The following is an 18,297-nucleotide window of genomic DNA, read 5'->3' on the forward strand; positions in this document are numbered from 1 at the left end:
TCCAAGAGTTTACTTACTTACAGAACTCGTTCAGTTTTTGAATGACTTTTTACCACCAACTAATAAAGCTCATTTAGAAACTGCTCATCAATATGTTTTTTTTCTTTCTAGCCTCATCTTTATGAAACATATTACCTGCTTCCTTATGCAAAGAGCACTCCTTCAAAAATTTCAGGTCCCAACTAAAGACCCATCTTTTAGATTGTGCTTTTCCTTTATAGCTGCAGGATGGTTACTCTGTGACCCAAAGGTTCTTGCCTAGAATTTATTGGATTGTCTGTCTCTGCTGATTGTTGTCTATCCTATTTTGTTTGTCATTCCTTTTACACTTTTGATTTTATTATATATTTTTATGTAAACCGCTTTGACCTGTAGTGAAACAAACAAATTGGTAGTGTTCAACTCTCTGAGGAGTTCTCTATTTATAGTAGTCTAAGCCTTATAGCCTTATTTCGCTATGAGAGGTTTCTTGAGTTGGCTAGTGTATTTGATTTCTTTGTCAACTAACCTTTCCAGAAGCCCGGTTTCATTGTGAGCTGTTGTGTGGGACCCCACCCCAACATAAGTGAGGCAAGGTTAGTGATATTTCTGTTTGGTCCTTCTGGCAGGTTAGATGTCGCAAGACTGCATATTTTGTGTGGCGAGCATGGAGGACAGGTCAGGGGTTGATCTAGAGCCAGGACAGTCTTCAGAATTTTATGGTTGCAGGGATGCAGGACTCTCTGCAGGCTTGGGCTATGCTGTAATGGCAACAGCCATCATTTTCTTCATAGCTACAGATGCACTGACCCTGGAAGACCCTCCACGTTTAGAACCAGTTTTCACTACCATGAACAGGTGAAAGTACTGAACCCTCCCAGGGGACATCCAGAGTGGGTTTTCCCTCAGATTTCATCCTATATATCAGGCATTTTAGCTCAGTAAGTCAGGGGCACAGTCCTCCATTGAGCAGAGAGGTCCTCGTGGACTACCCACTCTCACTTCTTCTCTTCCTCATTCTCCTAAACAGCAGAAAGTCACCTGGGATAGAGAGGAGTTGGTGGATTCTGATTCTCCTTCCTCTGAGGAGGAGAGGGAATGGAATGCAGAGTATCCTTTGGTTCTAGAAGATCCAGAATAGATGCATGGATAGAGGAGCTTCCTCTAGGCATACTCCGTAGTGATAAAAATTTTCATAGAGAAGAGATCCAAGATTTGATTGCACAAGTTTCGGTGGTCTTACAGTTTGAAGATGAACATAAGGAAGCTCTGTGGGTTGCTTACCCCTGATGAAGAGCATTAGAAAGGCTTCCAAATCCCTCTCTGTGCATCCAGATATGCAGGAAGTGATTCAGACGAAGTGGAAACAGAAAAATGAAGGAAGAAAAGACATATGACCTATCTAGTCTGCCTTCCATTCCATCTACTATCCCTTCCTCTCACCTAGAGATCCACTATACTTATCCCAAGCTTTCTTAAATTCAGATACATTTTGTCATCTCCACTACCTCCACCAGGAGGCCCTTTCATGCATTCACCACCCTTTCCATGAAAAAGTATTTTCTGAGGTTACTTCTTAGTTTTTACCTTTTCACCTTCATCCTATGCCTCCTCATTCCAGAGCTTCCTTTCAATTGAAACAGACTTGATTTGTGCACATTTATGCCACGTACAGTCATGTGAAAAAATTAGGACACCCCATGAAATATTCAGTTCTTTCTTAAGAAATGTTCACATATCAGTCAAATCTTTATTTATCTCTAAAAAAGAACAAGCAACAAAAAGGTAAGCAACAAAAATTTTCTTTTATTTACTCATAAAACAAGATATCCACAAAAATGTGTATTCTAACAGGAATAAAGTAGGACACCCCCATATATCCTCCCACTTAAAGTGACACAGGTGTATCACATCAGGTGCACATGATTAGAACATCGTTACTCAGTATTTTGGAGGAGGTTTGCCCTACTTAAATCTTAGACATTTAGTTTGGTGTGCTCATGACTGCTGCAGTGAGAGTGAACACCATGGTGAGAGCAAAAGAGAATATTGTAGCAGCTTATAAGTCTGGTAAGGGTTTTAAAAAGGTCTTGAAAGAATTTGATATTAGCCATTCCATAGTCTGGGAAATAGTGTACAAGTGGAGGACTTTCCAAGAAACTGCCAACATGCCCAGGTCTGGCTGTCCAAGCAAATTGACCCCCAGAGCAGACCACAAGAAGCTAAAAGAAGTCTCCAAAAACCCTAAAATGTTATCACAGGGCCTACAGCAAGCTCTTGCTACTGTTGATGTGAAAGTGCATGCCACTACAATCAGAAAGAGACTACACAAATTTAACTTGCATGGGAGGTGTGCAAGGAGGAAACCTTTGCTGTCTAAGAGAAATACCAAGGCTAGACTGAAGTTTGCCAGAGAGAACATAGACAAACACCAGGACTTCTGGAATAGTGTTCTATGGACAGATGAGTCTAAAATTGAATTATTTGGACACCAGAAAAGAGGACATGCATACCAGAGGACATGAATACAGCATTCCAGGAAAAGGACATGCAAAAGAATACAGCATTCCAGGAAAAGAACCTCATACCAACTGTGAAGCATGGATGTGGAAGTGTCATGGTTTTGGAATGCTTTGCTGCAGCAAGACCTAGCCAGCTCACCATCATAGAATCCACCATTAATTCTACCATGTATCAGAGGGTGCTTGAGGAATATGCGAGACCATCTGTAAGAAAATTAAAGCTGAAGCGGAACTGGACCATGCAACATGACAACGACCCAAAACATATCAATAAATCCACCAAGGACTGGCTGCAAACTAAGAAATGGAGAGTCCTGGAGTGGCTGAGTCAAAGCCCTGATCTTAATCCCATTGAGATGATGTGGGGTGATTTGAACGGGGCTGTACATGCAAGAAACCCCTCAAACATCTCACAGCTGAAAGAATTCTGCATTGAGGAGTGGGCCAAACTTTCCTCAGACCAATGTCAGACTGGTAGATGGCTACAAGAAGCATCTCACTGCAGTTATTTCAGCAAAAGGGGGTAACACTAGCTACTAAGGTGTAGGGTATCCTAATTTATTCCTGTTAGAATACACATTTTTGTAGATATCTTTTGTTTCATGAGTATATCAAGGAAAATTTTTGTTGTTTACCTCCAGTGCCATCACTTTCTTTTCTAGAAATAAATAAAAAAAGATTTGACATCGATATGTGAACTGAATATTTCATGGTGTGTCCTAATTTTTTCACCTAACTAGGTATTTAAACATTTCTGTCATAACTCTCCTGTTTTTCTTCTAAAGTATATACATTGAGATCTTTTAATTCTATCCTTGTACACTTTATGACAAAGACCACTGACCATTTAGTAGCTTTACTTTGGGCCAACTCCGTTTATATATTTTTGAAAGTGCAGACTCCAGAACTGTATACAGTATTCTAAATGAGGTCTCACCAGAGTATTATATAGGAGCATCATTACTGAATTTTTCACTCCATAAGACACACTTTTCTCCCCCCAATAAGTGGGTGGAAATGTAGGTGCATCTTATAGAGCGAATTTCCCCCCTGCCTCCCCTGGTACCTTTTTTTTTTACTTCTGTTAGTCCAGTGCTGTATTGACAGAAGCTTTCCGCGCTCCTGCCCCTCCCTCAATTAACAGCTGCCGCCTCTCTTGTGGCAGAGCGGCGCACAAGGCAGGCGTGAGCTTTTCGTACTCCTGCCTGGTCCTGCGCCACTCCCTGAATGGCTGCTGTCAGTTCTCACGTGTCGCAAAGATTTTCAGGCAGATAGCTTGGATGCTTTGGTTCAGAGGTTGCCAACGCTGGATCTCCTTCCTTTGGCTTCTTGTGGACAGAGTCCTGCAGAGAATTAGTCTCATGATTAGGTAGTAGTGTTGATTGCACTGAACTGGCCTCGCAGGTCATAGTGCGGGAATCTGGTTTGTCTTCAGGTGGAGGAACATCTTCAGCTTTTGATCTCAGAAGATCTTCTGATCCAGGAGCTGGTGTGAATATTCAATCCTGTAGTAAGATTTATGGATGACTAATCAGATACATAAACAAATACGTGCCTGTCTTAGTCAGATGCTAGGGAAAACCATAATCTCCTTACCCAGGTTCAGCAAGCTTTGCCTACTTACATGACACAGAGACCCAGGCTTTATGAAATACTTTGATTATGAAAATAGAAAAATATAGTTCATAAGCCAGCAGCCATAACTAATTATTGTTCACAAAATATCTGAATACATATATGAAACTCAGTACATAGTTCTCACACCACACTTGCTAGATAAATGAGTAAAACTAATTCTTACACTCTAAATAATTCCTTATAATAATAATTCCTGATTAGCAGCAACTAAAATATAGCTTATCACCACAGGTACTTCACTTCCTTGTCCCAAAGACAATAGAATTCGCTCTCTAACCTAGCTGAAAAAACAATAGAATTCCTTATTCTCACCACATAGATCAGGCCTCAGCAAAATCGGGGAGAAGGAATCGATGTCTTTCCTCCGCTTAGCAGATATGGAAATTCTTCTGATTAGGAACAGTCTGTCAGCCACTGGAAAAGCTGTAAATTAGGTTGGCAGCAAAGGTTTCCTTTGTGATGGAATCCAGATCTGTAGAAAGTCCGGTTTCTCTCTATCAGGCAGAGAGTCACAAGAGGTAACTTTCCAGGTCTTAATTATTATAGAAGATGTGCAGAGAACACCTATGATAAGATGCAAGCTTCCTCACATCCTAGCACAGACAACTAATAATTAGGCACATTCCACTTGGTTTTCGTCAGATGACCTCTCCGGACCAATCCAGAAACATAATTTAGATGAATAGCCTTTCTGTATAGAGTCTCGCACAGGCTGTGAAACAGGCGCCTTCGTTAGATAAGAACAGCATAGGAGCAATGCCTCCCCCAAGATTCACATAGGCTGAGCATGTAGGCATAACTGGATGTCCTTGACTAGAATACAGTTCTGGTACATACCCAGAATGCATCAGGTATCATAAACAGCAAAGATGTTTTCTTCTTTCTCTTCTTGCATGGTTCAGGCTGGAAAGATTTCTTGCAGACAATGGTTCAGGCTTAATGACGTCAGAGAGGCCTAATCAGGTGTGAATAAGGAAACACCCCTACATCTCTTTAGAGGGTATGCTTGCAGAAGAGAGAGTACTCTATTTAGGTGATTTCTGCCCTTTAGGTTCCAGAAAGCACACTACGTCTGGTATTTGTTTGCATATGGCATATTTTTGAGGACTGGTGCAGGATCAGCTCATTTCTCTGTTTAGAGTGTCCTTGCTACAGATCTTGGAGGTTTTGCAGGATGGGTTGGACAAGCGTTTGGCTCTGGCATCTTTATGTATTCAGGAGTCTTCCTTGGCGGCCTTTTGGGGTTCAGATTAAGGTAAGAATGTGGCATCTCAACTGGATGTCACTCAGTCTTTGCAGGCAGTCAAGTCTCCTGCGCCCACTAGTCTGATCATATGTTACCCATTGGTATTTCAGTCTACCTTTATTGGTCTTAGTTTTTCCTCCCTTTGAGCCTTTGGAAGACTGTATTATCAAGGGTGTTACTTTAAAGATGGTCTTTTTGGTGATTATTATTCTGCTCATGTTTTGGAGCTGCAAGTCCTATTGTGCCAAGTTGTGCTTGGCTGTTCAAAAGACCACAGTCCACTTTATAAGTTACTTAGAAGGCTGTAGCTCAGTCTCCACCTGTTGGTAGAAGTGCATAGCCCATTTGTTTATGCCAGTCTGGAGGGACTGAAAGAAAATTAGCAGGTAAGATATAATTTCTCCATTGTTCTTTCACTTTGAGAGTATAGCGTATGTTGCATATGTTAGTGGAAGTGTATTTTAAAATGCTTTGCAAACAAAACTAAGTTAAAATAATGGAGTTGAAATGTAAAAGCTTGCTGTTTTCTGACTGATTAGTATAGACTGGCACCCACAAAGTTTTTATGTCTTTTTTTTTTTTTTTTTTTTTAATTTCCAATAAATGTCAATAATGCACCTTGTTCTTTAAGAATGCACACTGTGTTCATACAGTGTACATGTTTTGCACATAATGTGCACTCTTTCCCTATAGGGTGTGAATGTGAAGTAGTTTACATTGTGAGATGGTTTGCTCATGCACCCTAGGGGGGAGAAGAAGGATGTATTATGTGTACATAGGATGCACTCTGTAAGAACAGGGCAACTATTGCTGGCAGATGACACTTGTTTCAAATGACAGTACATCCCTACTAATTACCATGTGCCCTATGGAGTTTAGCCTGCCTTTTCCAGTGCCACTGTTTTGAGGACCATAATGTTTTATGACAGATTCCAATTTGAGGCTGTAATTGAGGTTTCTGCAGCAGGAGTTCACTTGAAGACTGATTTGAATCTTCTAAACAGCACTGTCATCTCTAGTCTATTGGGTTGACCTCACGCCCCCCTTTTTACACAGCAGCACTAGTGGCTGCCATACAGCAATGGCCCTGAAGCCCTTTAAATTCCTATGGTCTTTGGGGCAGTTACCGCAGCGACCTGCACTAAACAGCTTTGTAAAAGAGGCCCTTAGTTTTTAGCAGTGTTTTGTTTTTTCCCCAACTCATACAGTATAAGTTGTAAAGAATTATAAGGTGTTGTAATATCTGTGGGAAAAATAACTGAAATTTAATGGAACAGGATCAAATTTTGGTATGGAGGGAAAAAAACAGTGAAGATGCATTATTTGGAAATGGGCAAGATCTGACTGGGGATTCCAGAGAAATAAGTCCCCCCCCCCACACACACACACAGAGCGAAGATGCATTATTTGGAAATGGACAAGATCTGACTGGGGATTCCAGAGAAATAAGCCCCCCTCCCCCCCAAACCATATAATAGCCTAGTGCTTTTCTTTGGGAGAACTAGTTCCAGTTTCTGCAATATAGCTATTAGGGAATTGCTCCTTTCAAACTATTTCTCTTCTCTATTTCCCCTACTCACTTTTAAAGCTACTCCATTCCTAACTACCCTTCAATTTAGGGTATAATATGGTCTGGAATAAAGATGTAATTTATTTTAGTTTCAGATACTTACCCTGTAAGCCAGGGGTGTCAAAGTCGGTCCTTGAGGGCTGCAATCCAGTCAGGTTTTCAAGATTTCTCCAATGAATATGCATGAGATCTATTTGCATGCACTGCTTTCATTGTATGCTAATAGATCTCATGCATATTCATTGAGGGAAATCCTAAAAACCTGGCTGGATTGCGGCCCTTGAGGACTGACTTTGACACCTGTGCTGTAAGCAGATAAAAATCTCTAGGTGATTTACAGTCATCCTGCATAATATAATAGCTACCCTCCCCCCCGCCCGATAAAGTAGGGATGGAACAGTGCACATCAACCGGGGATTAATATACAGAGTAAAAGTTTTAATGATAAAAGACATACTATGAAAATGGTCCCAACACAGAGCTAGATGCACTAAAGTCTCCGATCATCTAATGATCATTGCTAAACCGGTATGACTGGTTTAACGAATGATCAAATATAGCGACCCTGTGCACAAAACGGCTCACCACATGGTTTTCTGTGCGGTCATACATTCTTTGATTCTGGCATGCAAATGATGTCATTAATATTAAAAACAGTCATCCGATTGTTGGCCTAACCTTGCATGGCAGAATCAGATCAGTATTACCGACCCAGAAAACCCGATAGGTCTGTCTGTTTGTTTTGGTGGTGGTGGGGGTTATGGGCACAGATTTTGTGCCCATAAAAATAAAATGCCGTTCTGCCACCCTCCCCCCGATGACCCTGATACCCAAAAATTGGCAGGAGTTGATGCTCACTCATGCCACCGCAAATCTCTCTCCCCCCCGCCAGGTGCAAGGATCCCATTAACCAATCCCTCCCCTTTCTCACTTTCGTAAAAATCAACAGGAGGGATGCCCACTCCCTCCTGCCACTGCAAACTGAACCTGCACTGATGACCCAACCCCCCGCAAGGACACCCTAAAAAACCCTCCTCTTCCTTCCTAATAAAAAATTGGTAGGAGGGTTGCCCACTCCCTACTGCCCCCACCCCCAAACCTCCCCTGTACCTGAAAACTAGATGACAGCAGTAAGGATGCCCAGTCTCTCTCACAGGCCTGCCACTCCAAAATAGTGGTCCTTCCCAATGCATCCTGGGATGCATGGTGAGGGGCCTAAGGCCCCTCCCAAGATACAGAGGGAAGAGCCAATCAGGGCCTTAGGCTCCTTCAGTATACTAGGAGGAAGGCATGAGCATCTCTGATTTTTTTTTTAGGGGAGGTGTCAGTTCTGGGGGGGTCCTTGGGTGTCATCATTGCAGGGGAGGGTTCACGGTGGCAGGATGGAGTGGACATCCCTCCTGATTTTTGGGAAAGAGGAAGGGGAGGGGTCGGTTTGGGGGGTCCTTGCGGGAAAGGTCAGTGCAGGAAGGGGTTTGTGGTGGCAGGGAGGGGGCATCCCTCCACGTGATTATTTTTTTTTAGGTTCTGGGGATCATCAGAGGGCAGCTTGAAGTATTTTTTAATAGGGCAAATGTGTGTGTAAACACACGCATATCTCTGCCATTTAAAAAAAAAAAATCCCCAAAAGCTGAGTGGCAAGAGGCTGCTTTGGGGCTTCCCCTGCTTCTCAGCTGTTTAGGCTTCCCCAAACTGGCTCTGCCCATGTGTCAAAGTCACTCTCAGAGCAACTGATTGGACAGCATTACAGTGAACCTCTGTGCAAATCATTTGCATGCAAACTTGTTGAAACATTGATCGCTGTTCCAGAATTGGCCAAAAAATCAGCCAACAGCAACTCACATGGTCTTAATGACTGTGTTTTATGCCTCTTGCCCACAGTTTGTGTTTTGACTCAAAAACCCACTTCAGGGGTTCATATATTATCTAAATCAGTGGTTCTCAACCCTGTCTTATGGGACCCCCAGCCAGTTGGTTTTTCAATATATCCCTAATGAATATGCATAAGACATATTTGCATGCCTGACTCCTCCATTATATGCAAATCTCTCATGCATATTCATTAGGGATATCTTGAAAACTCAACTGGCTGGGGATCCACTGATCTAAATTAACAGATTGCTGCTTGGTTAAAAAAAAACCACATTCACATGTTGCCAACAGCCAGCGTTGAAGAGTCTAATGATAACTAGACCAATAGTCTCTTCTAAATGCAAAACTTGTTCCTGAGAAGTTTTGGGTCAATTTCATCAATAAATGAAAATGGACCCAAATCATTAAGAGTATATTAATCCCCGGTTGAAGAAAGTGTCAGTGGGTGCTATATCATTTATACCTAGTTATTGGAATTATGAATACATACCAGAGAGACTGTACATCAGATATTGATTGTTATTAAAGGTGTGACTGTAACATCCACAAAGAAACTCTCGTCAAGTCTTTCAGCTACAGCTTTTCTTTTACTACATGTTTAAATTCTTGTGAATTTCATGCTTCAACAGGAGTTGTGGCTACAGTAAGAAGTGCTTAATATGTTATCTAACTACTGTTTTGAGTCCAGTTTGATTTATACCTAACATCTAGTTTAGTCCTAATTTAACCTATTGACTTGTAGTATTGTTACTGAGAACCCAGGGGTTGGCTTTTCAGCTACTACCATTTATCACTTCTATAGCGCTGAAAGGTGTACAGAGCACTGTACATTTTGACATTTATAGACAGTCCCTGCTACATGTGTGTCTTTGGACTACAAGCAATTCCACCTAGCTGTGTTTCAAATAAAGAGTTTCTAAGATGTGACACTACAATTTATATTCTCTAAAGACAAGCAGGATGGCAAGACCTGACAACATGAGCCATGTCACTGATGCAGGACATGCTGCTCCAGCTTAACAGTAGGCTCACCATGCATGCATGGCTCTTCTGCCTGTTGCTGTCACATGGGGCTAATTCATTCTTTTTTTTGTAAAGCATGTCAAATGCACATCAATTGAGAATACAATGTGTTGATTTTCTGAAAAATTTGTGAGTTTCTAAGTATCTTTGAGGTCTCTTGCTGTTATGCAGTGTTTTTTTTCCTGTTTGCAGCAGCAGAAGAAACTGATCCAAGCCACCACTGACCAGGTTAGTAGCGGGACAAGAGCACAGAAAGCTCGCTCGCAGTGTTTAATTGAATGCACAAATAGAACTATTTATTCAGGATGCAAGAATGTCTAGTTACTGCACTTGGATCTTCTCACCCCTCCCAGCTCAATCTAGACTCACCAATCATCTACAGCAGTGTTTCTCAACCTTTTCAAGCCAAGTACCCCCTAAGCCTAACAAATACCAACCAAGTACCTCCACCCCTATTATAATAGTACTAATTATAATGTCATTTCTTCTATTTATTTTTATAAACAACCAATCTCAGCCAAGGTCTTGGTTTCTTATAAACTTCCATTTATTTACTTGTACTGATTAGCCACTATGGGCAAGTTCTCACACACATCCCCTCCCCCTTCCAGTGGTCTGACATCTCCCCTCCCAGTCCAATATTTCTCCCTCTCTCATCCCCCAGATCAGGTGCAGCATTTTTCACCACTGCCCACCAGCCCTATGCCCATTCCTATCACCCCTCTCCAGCACCATTTCACATCTCTCTGTCACTATGCCCAATATTCCCCCACTTTGCATCCCCTTTCAATCTGTCTCTCTCTTCCCTCTCCACCACCATAACCATCTCAATAAACAATTGGCATTTAAACCACAGCAGAACCAGGTTTGATTTCCACTGTAGCTCTTTGTGACTTTGGCAAGACACTTAACCCTCCATTGCCCCAGATATAAAATTTGGATTTAAAGTCCACTAACGACAGAGGAAGCAAACCACTTCAGCAGCAATGTAACACAACGCTGTTTCTAATAGTACTGTCTATTATTGAACTCCAAATTATTGTTGAACTCAGTTATTATTGAACTCCAAACGGTCCTCCTTCTCTGAACTGCAATCGCTCCTCAGCTCCCAGCAGTACTCCTGCAATGGATGTCTCAAGCAGCAACCCACACACTGCACATGGCTGACCCAGAAGCCTTCTCTCTGATGTCATAATTACAGATAACAAAAAGAGACAATGGTTTTTTGTGATTTCTTGTGTAGCAAAATAAGCTTATAAAGAATATACCCTTACAATCCCCCCTTATGTCATGAAAATGACATCATAAGCGTACAGCAGCAGCGTGGAGAGAAAGGTACTCCGCTAAGGTATCTGAGATCACATATATATATATATATAGAGAGAAAACCTTGGAAAAGAAGTATAAAGAAATAATTCCTTCACATGTGCAAATCACCAAGAACAGCAAATATAGACATGGGGTCAAAGCTGCCGGGAAGGTCGGGCTTTGTGGTAGGGACCGGTAGGTACTAGCCAGGGCTACAGTAGAGTGAGGAACAGCAGAGTTGACAATATGGAATCACAGGAACAAGGCAGGCAGGCAGCCAAGAGCGAAAGAGCCAGTCAGCAGTGAGGTCATGCAAGGTTCAGAGAGGAACATGAGCCAGTGTGGTGATGCGGTCCACATCTACCTTGAGCACGGTACTATCATCATCAAGGTCAAGGCAGTAGTAATCTAGAGACAGGCGATTCTGGTACATGGCAGTGCAAAAGTTCAAGAACAGCCTGCAAGTGAAGTATGCAGTTGAGCAGGTAGATTGGGGTCCGACAACCCCAAGAGCCATCTTTGGCCCACATAGGTCCATAAGCAACAATGATCCGTTCAGCAGGCTAGTTGTCACCCCATTTGCCAATCTGGGGTGGAGAGTGCTAACTCGAATACAGGGGATCCCAGGCATTCGCCGTCGGTCAGCAGTAGCAGAAAGGAGCTGGGATGGGTCCGAGTACACATGTAACAGTCCGGTGAGCAGTCAGCCAAGGGTAAGCAAACAGGCCACAGCGTCAATATCAACCATCAGGAGCTGGCCCATCAGGCGTAAGAAGTTCCATGGAGCAGGTGCTGAAGAGGTCCTGGTAACTTGAAGATGCAATAATGGAAGTCCGCAAGGCCCACAGTGGAAGTTGTGAGGCTGACGTGAAAGCAAGGTTCTGTGAAGGCAGGTCTAGCATATCCAGCCGTGTTCATAGCCACTGTTCTCCCATACTGGTCCCACCACAGACAAAACAATTGCTGACATTAAGAGTCTGGTCTATAGATTCAGCAAACTCCTTTTGCCTAAGGTTTGAGCAAATGTTTCATTCTTAGCAGGAGAAGCAGGATCGCTCAGCTGTGAGGGGTTCAGGACATGAAGAGGAATCACCTTAGCACAAGTAGCTAGCTTCAGAACAGGATGTAAAACACAGAGCTCAGAACACAAAGAGAAAAAATGACCCTGTAGCTGTTCAGCAGAATGAAAACTTTTTTAGCAGTTTTTCTTTTATATGTTACACAAACAGGAATAGAAAACTTACAAGGAATATATGTGCCCCTTCAATCCCCTCTTACATCATGAAAATGATATAAGTGCACAGCATCAGGTTGGAGGGAGCGATAGTCCAGATATGTCTCTCAGGGAGGGGCTTAGGAGCAGTAATACGAGCACTATAACACATAAGCAGTCTAAAAATGACATGCTGCTTTTCTACTATATATTTAAGGAAAACAAAAGAAATGGGTTGAATTCATATGAATCCTAATCATTTCCTACTCTATGGAACTATTGACATCCTACCATTTTCTCAGTAATGAATCTTAAAGGCAAAGAAAAAAAAAAAAAGGAAAATTCACTTCTGTTCTCGAGCTAACAAAAATTGTTGCAATTGGATGGGATCCCAAAATAAATATTCAATGTCTTCTATCTTAATAAGACATTTGCATGGAAATTTTAAGTAAAAGGTTGCCTCAAGAGCTAAGACTCTTATTATTAATTTCAAAAATTATTTTCTTCTTAATTGTGTAGCTCTTGAGACATCAGGAAAAATTCTAACCAAATCTCCACAAAATTTTGTCAGCCTATTTTTAAAATAAAGTTTCATTATCAACATTTTATCTATCTCATTCATGCATGTTATTACCAAGGTGGACCTATTCTGGATAACATCTTGAGTATCTTCCAGGAACTCTGTCAAATTTATTTCGCCTGTTACCAGTTGGTCCACTTCCTGGTCGGATTTTATTTTCTTTTGGGGAATATAAGAACAGTTATTTATTGGGAAATTTTCCGCATTGGGTAATCCCAGTATCTCTTTGAGATATTTATTTAACAATATTTCCGAAGATAACAAATGAGTCACTGGGAAATTAACCAAGCGGAGATTCCTTGCTCTATACATATTTTCCAGCATTTCTATTTTGGAATGTAACACCGTAGAATCCTTAACAGCAGATACTGAGACAGCTTGCAAAGTATTACTTTGAGTTTCAACCACTCCTAATCTTTTATCTAAACAACTTAAATTAGAATCCACATTCTCAAATTTTTTAACTACAGCTTGTGAATAATCCAAAGTTTGTTTCACTGATTCTCTGAGAAACCCTTCAACTCTAGAGATACCTAACCTCAAATCTATAGTAGAAAAGCAGCATGTCTCCCCAATATTGTGGGCTTGAAAAGGATTGTTGTGTTATATTTGTATTTGAAAATTTGTATGAGAATACCTTTTTCTTTGATATCATTTGATATTGTTAAGCATTAAATTCATAATAAAAAAAAATGACATAAGCAACATGGGTACAAATAATAAAGATTATAACACTAACCGTTTAACCCATCCATGCATCCAGCTAAAGTACTGGTCCCAAGGATTAGATAAACCAGAGTTACGTTTGAGCTCAGCAGAGAGGTCCTCTAATTTCTGAATGGCCATAGTAACCTTACCCGTAGGAACGGTATTGTCAGGAATAAAGGTGCAACAGAAGAAAGTACTGGGGAGAATTTTACAGACACCCCCCCTTCTCAGCAAGGATCATATCCAGGGCCATGCGGTTTTGGAAAGTCATCTGAGAAGTGGGGCCTAACTGATCAGCAATACCTTACAAGGCGTCCCTAGTGTAGTTCACAAAGCATTGCTGATTATAATTGTAATTAATCCAATCAACATTCTTATTGATAGAAATAAGGGGAATAAGAGACTCGAACTCAGCCTAGTTGTGACAGGAAAAACAATCTACTTTCATATGTGCAGAAAAACGGGAAACAACAGAAAATAGCACATGAGACACATTCCCATAAAGGACAGGCTCCTCCATGAGTGAAGGTGTCCTCATAGGAATTACTGGACAGGCATTAAGCTAGAGAACACATTGGACATAATAATGCTGCCAATTGAGGAACAGTATGAGGGGCAGTACCATGACCATAAGCAACATCAAATAACATGCATGCATCAAAATACAAAGGCACTGTGTAGGGAGGGTAATGAGGGGGCCCTCAGCACCTGCTAAAGGTACCAGGTGGGGATTGCGATAAACCACAAGCTGCCAGTTACAGTCAAACACTTGTAAACAGTTCCAGTCCAAGAAATGAAAAGGTTAGGATGTGGTGTTGCAGGGGTATCAGTCTCTAAACTGGTTAAGTCCATACTCGGAGAAAAAGGTGTCTGCAAAGATAGGGAGAGACACACCAGCTTGAAAGGAGGTCAGGTATCATACAGGGTGATAAGTTGATGTGGGTTGCGCACAACTAGTAAGGCATTCAAGAGAGACCACAAGGATATACTCAGTGTAGGACACAAAAAAAAACCCATTATGCCAGAAATGTGTGAATTGAGCAGATCCAGTGAGCACCATGGAATAAACACTGTATAGAACCTTTGTCTTAATATAACCCTTAACTAAGTAGCGCTCAGGCCATGAAAACAAGAACCAAAAAAGATATTGTGCAATTTAGATAGGAAACAACAAAAATGCAAAAAAAATGGGGATAAAAAACTCCAAAAATGGCCAATCGTATATTTTTCCGGGGTACCCACAAACCAAACAAACAGACAACACAGAGATTACATAGCACAAACAAACATAGAGCTCCAGTAGGCCTTAAACTTGCTTTCATCCATCACGGAGTCAGGGCTGAACTTACATCTGCAATAAACACAATTATACAAAAGGAAGAAGAAAAAAAAAGCATCATGGAACCAGGCATATTTGTGTGCACACATGAGCAAAGTAGATTTCCTGAGAATAATGCAATCAGGGACAAAACTGGCTTCAATCTACAGAGGAAAAAGAAACATTTTTTAAAGTGCAAGGTCATTTCAAGGTTATTTGAAGCACAACTTGTTCTTCCTGTTTATTTTGTTTCAGTTCAGCAAAAAGAGTGCCAAAACTGATCCAAGATAGCTATGTATTCCAACTGCCTTCACATCATCATCATCATAAGGAAACACATACCCACTGGTGAGAAAAAAGAAAAGTGATAGGGGAAACGTCCCTTTCCAGATACCGGTGGTAAATCAGTCGCCAACAAGCTGCATCTCCCAGACCTTTAAAATAGACTTGTACATTGTACTGTAAAACAAAAGTAAATTGCACTTTCCACTAGAACATATGAGTTAGTGTCAATTCATAGTGGCTTTATACAGTTCCTACCCCAAAGAGCTTACTGAAACAAAAATAACTTGGAACTTTACTCACACCTGCCTATGTCAACTAGAATATCCTTTATAATAAGGACATAATACATGCACATACTGTACACAACTTTCAGTAACTATCATGCATCTTTGCTACAACCTTTCCCATGTGGTTTGTTTGTTTTTTTCCATCTCCCCAGTGCTTTCTTTGACCAAGTTCCCAAGTTAAAAACTCGATTAAGTTCCAAATACTAAGCCTTTGACTTTATTTTCTCAAAACTTAAAAATGTGCACAGTGCTGTAACTTGTGGCAATAATCCTATGCTTAGATTTTTTTTAGATGCAGGCGATAGTGTTCTTCTGTCACCTTAAATGGGTGCCAGCAAAAGTCACACACCCACAGCTTTATAAAAGAATTCTAATGTCTCCTAAAGCCAAAAGATATCCTAAAACTATTAATTCATAAATTGTTCATGTAGATCAGAATACTAGTTTTTATTGTCTTCTCCCTTCCTATTCTGAATGTGAGAAAGTTTAATAAGTTTCAACTCTAGTCACGAGGAAATGTTTTCTCTCCCCCTTCTCTTGTAAAAAGACAAAGAGGGACAGGCAAAAAATGCTGCCCATAGGGGTAGAGGGAAAACAGCAAATCCCCTACAAATATGGTATGCATACCACAGTTAGAATAAAGTTCCTTTTTACTAGGCACAACACAAACAAACAAACCCCTTGCAAATATGCAAAATGGTTCCTAAACACTGGTAAAAATTATTGAATTTCAAAGCATCGCTTGCTTTAAGAAAGTCTGTTCATATTAGCTCAACTACTAAAGCTGTATTTCTTCCTGAGTCTTACTGCTCCCCCCCCCCCCCCGTCCTATGCTGAATGACCCGTTCAGCTTCTCCCATCTCTGTGTAAGGCACTGTCTCAAATTATTTACTCCAAACATCCCCTCTCCCCCGAGGGTTTTACAGGGAGGAGATAAATAGTTTAAGGGGTCTAATGGGCAGATTTTTTACCTCATTGCAATCCCCTTTGTTTTGGACATAGCCAATTTTTTCTCTGCACTAAACAAACTTGCTCCATCCTCCCCTTCCTTCTAGAGAAAAAAACTGAAGAAAAAAAAGGGAGGCGGCCAAAAGGCCGCCTTCTATCTCACTGGAAGGCATGGAAAAGGAGGAGGGGGTGAAAACTCTCACTACTGCCCAGAGGCACAGCGTGGGGAACTGTTTTGTTTTTCAAGTGAACAAAAGAAAAGCCAGATTGCATTTTGTTTGTTTTTTGTTCATAGACAGAAATTAGTAACGTAATTCAGACACGCTTCTCTATTCAACAAAGAACAGATACCAAAGCTGCAATTCTTGATGGTGGTTTCTTTTTGTTGTTGCTGTTTTTGTTTTTTTTCAAGACTCGTCGTTCTTAGGAAGGGGAGGATCCTTAGTGCCCGTTGGACCCAGAACAAAGCACAAATATCACATACCTTACCTTATACACAAGACACCGTAATATACAATGCAATAGAAAGAAAAAAAACATACAAGAACAGCAGAACAGGCAAAGCTGTACAGATTTGAATTAGTTAGAGCAGTCCTTCCCAATAGGACAGGTAATTAGTTAGAGCAGTCCTTCCCAAAAGGACAGGTAATTAGTTAAATCGGTCCTTCCCAAAAGGACAGGTAATCTGTGGGGTTCCCAAAACCACTACTATAAACTCACAAAGGGTCAAAAATCTCAGGAGACTTGCCAAAAGCCTCAATAATCAAATAAGGGTGTGGAAGAGGGCAGAGACCGGTGAGCACTAGAAAACAGATACTCACTAGACCTGGCACCAAATCTCCACTCGCGGACGGAAAGCCCCCAGCTGAAACGACAGGTCCCAATTTGTATTAGCCTCGTTCTGCAGTCCTGACTACAGATGCATCCGGGGACAGAAAACACATACACACACACAGATAGCCAAAGAGATGTGTCTTTATTCAGATATTTATAGTCCCCGTCCCCCCCTTTGTAAGCTTATAATGGGTGTAGCTTATGAGGGAAAGTAAGTTTCATTTCTCAAGGAAAAGTAAGTTTTGTTTCTCATAAAAAACAGGGAGGGGGGAGGGAAATTCCACAACCAGTACACATAGTCATAATTACAGATAACAAAAAGAGACAATGGTTTTTTATGATTTCTTGTATAGCAAAATAAGCTTAAAAAGAATATACCCTTACATCTCACATGACTTTCAGTCTTGAAAGTTGTGTAGAATTAGTTCAGTACACTTAATAATATTATATTTACAATGAATTTCAACTACACCATATAGACCAAGCAATTCTATATTAGATTTTTTTTTCTTTTTATTAGATATTCTTGAACTGTAAAACATTATAAACCATAGGCATTGACATGCTTTTTCGGTTGGGGAGGCAAGGGCTCTGCCCTAGCCCCAGCAGGATCCTGAGGCAAGAACTCTTGTTCCAGCTCCTGACTCGCCCCCACCTATCTTCCTCAGTCACTGCAATTTTAAATCTGGCAATTTTGCCCCGTTCCGATGCCTATGTTACAAACAGTAACCATAAATGCATATAACAGTACTTTTGAGACATAACATCTGTAATCTAATAACAGCACAATAAAATTGCTTGAATCCGGTCCATATTCATCTTGCAGGCCTGTGAAAGACACGAACACCCTGCGGAAAGTAGTTGCCCAAGCACCCGTGGCCCTTTCTTGCCCATCTATGAAATGTGGGATTTAGCTCACCCAAAACAAAACCTTGAGCATATTGAATTTTGAATATAAATATAAAA

Source organism: Geotrypetes seraphini, chromosome 6 (genome assembly GCF_902459505.1).
Source record: "Geotrypetes seraphini chromosome 6, aGeoSer1.1, whole genome shotgun sequence".
NCBI classification, from domain to species: Eukaryota; Metazoa; Chordata; class Amphibia; order Gymnophiona; family Dermophiidae; genus Geotrypetes; species Geotrypetes seraphini.